The sequence below is a fragment of the Mya arenaria genome, chromosome 5 (assembly GCF_026914265.1).
Source record: "Mya arenaria isolate MELC-2E11 chromosome 5, ASM2691426v1".
Taxonomy (NCBI): Eukaryota; Metazoa; Mollusca; class Bivalvia; order Myida; family Myidae; genus Mya; species Mya arenaria.
Genome location: NC_069126.1, coordinates 34,618,094 through 34,625,716, shown reverse-complemented (window position 1 = coordinate 34,625,716; position 7,623 = coordinate 34,618,094).

Genomic DNA, 7,623 nt, shown 5'->3' with positions numbered 1-7,623 from the left:
ACTAACTCTCTCGTTTAAACTTGTATTAGAACGGTAAATATCTGAATCATTCAACCAACAAATATGGCTTGTAAAAGGATGATCATTATTGAATTGAAAATTCATAATTTTAACCATATATTTTCAAGAAAATACTTTTTGTCACGTTTATGTAAAACGTACTTGACGTATAATAAATTCGGCAATAAATTCTAGTATGTTGTTAATTCAATTTCGACTATTTCAAGCCATATGTAGGTATAAACGTATGTATGTCGAACTATATGTGGATGTATCAATCACGAATAGTGAACATGATTATTACAATATGATATACATGATAAAATTTTGTATATAAAATTATGCATTTTATGTTTATCATCATGTCAATATATAATTTCTTATCATTCCTGTATACTGCTACCTATATTTCAAGCGAATAGCCCCAAAGTGTGTTGCTACTCATTGCGAAAATTGTGTTCACTTATTGGTGAGAGTTGTCAAATGGTATAGGTCTCCGCCAACAGTACTGGTTTCTACCAAGGAAACGGACTGTGTAAACACATCTGTTTTTTATACTTTCACTGTTATTTTCATGAAATATTTCAATTGAAAACAAAAGTATATTAATGTTAAGAAAATGGAGTTAATTATATTACATGTATTGACAAATTAAATCAGCGAAGTTTAACTTAACAACATCAATATTCTATTCATTTTAAAATGCTAACATCCCAACTATTTTACATACAAGAGGTTTATTTTTTTCATGTAAAATTTCATTTGAAAATGCTCAGTATTTTCCAGTTGATTGTGAAAACGCACAGAACTCCATTTGAGTACGAAACAGACAACTACCCAGTACTGTTTAAACTCATGAAACTATTGTTTTTTCTTACATTTAAAATACAGTTGTTCGAAGTTAATACGATAGTTTCACTTACTGTAAATAATGCTATTTGAGTTTATTAACATCCTTATCTCGTGTGGCTTGTAACTTGTTTCCAGCACATTCCTTTGTCAACAAGGAAATTAATCATGGTTTATTGATTCAACTTACGCGAAGCACACACAATACCAAAACCGCATATATAAATATCAATATAAGTGTATGACAATATCAGTCAGCAATAGTATATGATTATGTCCCGGAAATTGAAAATCAAGATTTATGTACTCAAGACTTGGCATTAAACATAAATAGTTTGTCCTTCAACTATACAGACAAACGTAGTTGGTATATGACATACCACAAGCGCTAAAACAGACATAACATTTAAGATATCCCACATTCATACAGTAAATAAATATTCGCGAGACAGCGTAAATGCATTCATTTAAAATGTCAAAAACATAAGAGGGCGTACGTTTTGTCATTCATTAAAGTAAGCAAAGAAGCATTTATCACTGAACGTTCGAATTCAGTAGTCGGGTCTTAACCTATCCAGGTCGTTTTCCTATTGGTTAACTTATTATATTTTAGCATTAACCGTCTTATGATTCAGCACGGGGGGCTCGTATGTGGTCCTATAGCACAACAAGCACTTTTCCTTCGCAGTTGGACGATCATTGCCACCATTTTGCATTTAAGCAGCCCTTTCTTTAGTTAAGGCTAACAATCGCTTACGATAGCTAATTTCTGCGGGTGCCAATACAGTCCGTTGAAACGTCAATGTAACTTAGCTAACTGTGGAGTATTACTGTATTTTATCATGTTTCTAGCGCCTAAGGCTCATCACATATTGAATGCCTCTCATATGGAACAAACGTATTTTGATTTGTTTTGTCTGTACATGAATACCATAAAATATTCCAAATTCTTAATGAAATCACTCAAAACCGGTCATTCGTAATTTTCCGATTAACCTTTTCCGACCGTTAAAATAAGAAGTTTTGATAAGTCAATAATTAATTTACGTAAAACAATCACCGTTTGGTATTGTTCATAAATACTTTTTTAAAACAGGTATTTTTTTGTACGTGTGTGATCTGCCCGTGTTGTTTCTCGAGTTGACTCTTAGACCTTAACCTTGGGTATTTAAATACGGTCTTCGTTAGCAAAATAACGCTATCGCTTTCTTTATATTCTGAGCCTCGCATGAAACTAAAGCGCCATGCCGAACATGAGTGAATTTTTTCAATTCATGCTCTTTGCTGTTGAAAGTCTCGCTGTTTCAAGGGAAATAACTGTAGTAGTCATTATATTGTTTCAGAATGAAGTTAGCTTCTGCTATCTGCTTACATTTTACATTTAAATTGTACAGGTTCTAATTATTCATATGAACAAAAAAATAAATGACTGAGGGCAAAACGGAGCTTCTCCTTGTTATGATCAAAAATGTCTACAAAGCGGCTGGGGTTTCTAATGTATTTTATTAGAAGGATTGATCTATCAATTCCAATTCCAAGTGTTTAAAGATATTCTGGATTCATGGAACTTTTAGAAACATACATCGCCGTCAGGAAGTCTTAAATGTTTACGAAGTTTCATACAGTCAGATCAAGCATTAGTATCAAATATTTGGACTTGGGGTGCAATTGTTACACAGGTTGGGCACTTCGGAATTTGATAATGGAAATATCAACGTTGTAAAATATCTAAGAATCTTGAATCGTAAGTTATGCTTAAAGCTTAAAAAAACGTAACCTGCCGTAAGTTACGAAAATTAAACACTTATAAATAATTTGGCATTGCTTTCCAGCACACTCCCATGCATGAACTTAGCCATTTTAAAAGTATGTGATTGCTTGTAAGCAAAGGTAAACTATAACCATAGCCTCTGAAGAATCACCAAATACTTAAAAATTGTCTATACATTATATGCATATACTTTTTTAATAGTTCGTGTTGTATTCGACATCTGCTGATGCAGTTCAACTAAATATAAAGCCACCTTTTAGTTATTTAACATGAACGATCTCCAATTCGATATTTTATACCAGATACAAAATGATGGGCTAACTATCATCAGATAATTCTGTGTAGGAGTTATTTTTATACTTGAACTATTTTATTGTACTTTAAAAATTGTACAAAAAGGGCACTAATGAGGAACTAAAAGGAATTTAATTTCACTGGATGGGGTAAATCTGTTTGCGTGATGGATGGTTAGTTAGTAAAATTAATTTATCCAGTGTTCAGTGGAAACTGTGCTTACTTACATAGCTCTCTAACTAATAGAGCGGCATGCTAGTGGGCCTGCGGTTATCGGTCTGAAATCGCCAACAAGGACACACTTTTTTCAATGTTTAATTCTTTAAGATCAAGGGGTGGTGGTACAGGAAAAGTTGAAATATGCTGACATTTTCGCTGTGCTCATGGAAGGCAGACATTTATTTTTGTATGTTTTTGCTATTTTCAGATGGCAGTATGGTACAAAAAGGCATCAACTCTGAATTCCTGGCTTGTCCGTATGTAAATTGCAGTTAAGCTGTATGTTTTTTTGTTGTATTTTTCAAATTGTGTATGATAATGCAGTTCTGGTTTTAGCCAAATCAATACAGTCAATCTGCAAGAGTGCAGCTTAAAATAGGTGTGACGTAAAAGATTTTACGAATACTTTTAATTTGGCTCTTTGAAATGTTAAAGGGTACAAGAGCTCTAGTGAATAAGGTGTCCGCCTCCCGTCCAATGTTGTGGGTTCTAGCCCCACCATGGGTATGTCCTTAGAACCCCCCCCCCCCACATCAGTACTGATTATTTCCCAGGAAACAGACTCGAGAGTGATTTTATTAGCTTTCAGCTTACATAATTTGGCGTTAGCTTAAATGTCAGCTGACATGTAAACCATTTAACCATTTTTGTAGACTTGTTTTGTAATTAGACAAAATCTTTATAAGAAGTGATGAGCTATGATTGCATTAAATATTTATTTTTGTTATTTAGTTAACAATAAAAGCACATCATAACAAATTGTATTGCTTTGGGAGATTGCATCTGTAAGGTTGTGCGCAAATGAAAAGAAGAACATCTAAATATTTAAATGCGAACATACTTTGCAGTTACAATTATTAGCATATATCCTTACTACTATTTACTAGTTCTATCCCGAAGCCAACAGGAGATGGCCGAGTTGTGTCGATTGATAATGTACTTGGTTAGTTTCGTTACTTTAAATAGCCAATGCTATATCAACACTGTTGAATAAGTATTGTCATCCAACGGGCTGCTAGTCAACAGGTATATCTATGATTGGATAACATTGTGTAAAACTGTCCACACATCGAAAGTTTCTTATTTTAATTTTATGTTATGAAAACAGGTGCGTTTCTGGAAGCGGCGTACCAAAAGTTCGTTCCAAACGGTATTTGTTAAAGTTTTGTAATCATAAGTGTTACGACCACCTAGCGCACGAGAAAAAATGAAACGAACAAATATCTTTCCATAACAACAATAACAACATTAATTTACTAACAGTGTCTTAGAATATATGCAAATGCATCTCAATAAAGAACTGTTAGGATGTTAACATGTGGACTAATGCACGACACTTTTTACCAAACGTTCCGGCAGGATTTCCCGGTCATATTGCGGAATGTACGACATTTAATGAAAAATGCGTCATTCGGAATGATAATTTTATAATTTTGAAATCACAAGGAAGTATACACGTAGAATGTTGTACCATTTATCTTATTAACGTGACATCAGAACCACGGCTCTTCTTACCAAACTTTACGGCTCTATTTCCCGGTTATAATGGATCATGCACGAATTATAATGAATAGTGCGGCGTACTTATAGCTCGTTTGTTTTTACAGTTTAGTATTCATAGGGATGTATACATATAAAAGGTCATCAGATACACCAGGCGTCTTAGCAGAACTTTTTACCGGTCATAATTCGACATGCAAGAATAATCATTTAAATATTGCGAAGCAATAATTCTTTTTATGAATGATAATTTTGATATTTTTTTTAAAGTTTTGTATTCATAGAAATATGACACTTCCTAAAACATTTTACATCCTTACGTCCCGGAAATAAAGTGGTATTAAAAATGCGGTGTTCCTATAATTCGTTCCGAACAATTATTACAATTTTGTATTCAATTACTGATAAGATTTTCTAGTTATTGTTAAAGTTTAATAATTAAGGATGATCAGCGCTTAAAGACAAACAGTTAATGCAAATGCTTCAAATTCATGATATCATCCTTGGTAAGTTAAGGCAAAGTGTATATAAAGTTTTGCAAGTAAAATGTTCAATTTTAATTGTGGCCTCAATAAATAATACACGGAAATTCTCAATCTGAAGACATTTATCGTACAACCCTTGATAAGATGACACCATTGAAACTTAAGCAAGATTTTATGAAACATATTTTATCTTTTTAAGTACTATTATGATTCTCAAACTCAATAAATAATACACAGAAATTCTCAATCTGAAGACTTTTTATCGTACAACCCTTGATAAGATGACGCCATTGAAACTTAAGCAAGGTTTTATGAAACATATTTTATCTTTTAAAGTACTATTATGATTCTCAAACTCAATAAATAATACACAGAAATTCTCAATCTGAAGACATTTATCGTACAACCCTTGATAAGATGACACCATTGAAACTTAAGCAAGATTTTATGAAACATATTTTATCTTTTTAAGTACTATTATGATTCTCAAACTCAATAAATAATACACAGAAATTCTCAATCTGAAGACATTTATTTTACAACCCTTGATAAGATGACGCCATTGAAACTTAAGCAAGATTTTATGAAACATATTTTATCTTTTTAAGTACTATTATGATTCTCAAACTCAATAAATAATACACAGAAATTCTCAATCTGAAGACATTTATCGTACAACCCTTGATAAGATGACGCCATTGAAACTTAAGCAAGATTTTATGAAACATATTTTATCTTTTTAAGTACTATTATGATTCTCAAACTCAATAAATAATACACAGAAATTCTCAATCTGAAGACTTTTTATCGTACAACCCTTGATAAGATGACGCCATTGAAACTTAAGCAAGGTTTTATGAAACATATTTTATCTTTTTAAGTACTATTATGATTCTCAAACTCAATAAATAATACACAGAAATTCTCAATCTGAAGACATTTATCGTACAACCCTTGATAAGATGACACCATTGAAACTTAAGCAAGATTTTATGAAACATATTTTATCTTTTTAAGTACTATTATGATTCTCAAACGCAATAAATAATACACAGAAGTTCTCAAGATGAAGACATTTATCGTACAACCATTGATAAGATGACGCCATTGAAACTTAAGCAAGGTTTTATGAAACATATTTTATCTTTTTAAGTACTTTTATGATTCTCAAACTCAATAAATAATACACAGAAATTCTCAATCTGAAGACAATTATCGTACAACCCTTGATAAGATGACGCCATTGAAACTTAAGCAAGATTTTATGAAACATATTTTATCTTTTTAAGTACTATTATGATTCTCAAACTCAATAAATAATACACAGAAATTCTCAATCTGAAGACTTTTTATCGTACAACCCTTGATAAGATGACGCCATTGAAACTTAAGCAAGGTTTTATGAACCATATTTTATCTTTTTAAGTATACCATTATGATTCTCAAAAATAATTCTTGTTACAGCTTCATGTATCCCACCGTCATCGCGTTATCAGTACATGTATACTTGTGTGTGTAAATTCCGATAGCCGACCTGAGTCACGTCGTATCTTTGATCTTTAACGATTGGAAAAGTTCTTTTCACGAACAATAATGACAACTCTCCCATTCTAATGTTCCTATCATTGTGAAGTGAGGAAATGCAATTGGACTGAATGATCTTAAAACAGTACACATTGGGTTAGAAAGAAATGTCGGACGAAAAAGAACAAGTTATTGCGTGTTATGGTTTGAAATGGCTACAGCCAACGGGCAATAACAGACCAGCTGTGCCATTATTGACAGACAGCACACCGGCGCCGTTTTTTAACCTTTGTATTACATATGGTGTTTTTTTTTTCATTTTATGAGAAAAAAGACACATTTCGGCCGTTACTCAACAGTAAGTTTTCATTGATTGTTTCATTGGGCAATTATCAAATATCGCACTGATTGACCTATAACCCAACTATTGTATTTATGACGTCATCAAAGTCACTGTTTCTAGGTCATAGATTACAATGTAGTGTGGTGTGGAATGATAAATACTGGATGACTCAAATATGTCGATGACATATTCTTAACAACTGTCAATGGAAAACTCGATGTATTTTAAATAAGAGGTACGATCATGCGATGTAAAACGCCACTGCTTGGTTTATGTATCAAGTGGTCGTGGTTTACACTAACATCGCTAGACATCGTTTACTAATACAGAAAATGGAAGTTGAAATGGTGCTACAAAGGAATATGTGTCAGGTATAAGCATACTGTCAAGTACGATTTCGTTTACTTTGATATTATTTGTTTTTTAAATTACTCGCGAAATAGGGGCTTACCATTACGGCAGTGGCATCCAGTCCGTATTGACCCATTTTCGGCCTAAAATGCTACTATATTTCGAAATATATGCAATAATTAAAATTAAAATTATTTTGCACTAGATGAATAATCACGCTTGATAAATAGCATTTTGAATAATCCTTGTGTGTTCCAGTTATTAACTTGTGTGGCGCAAGAATTATC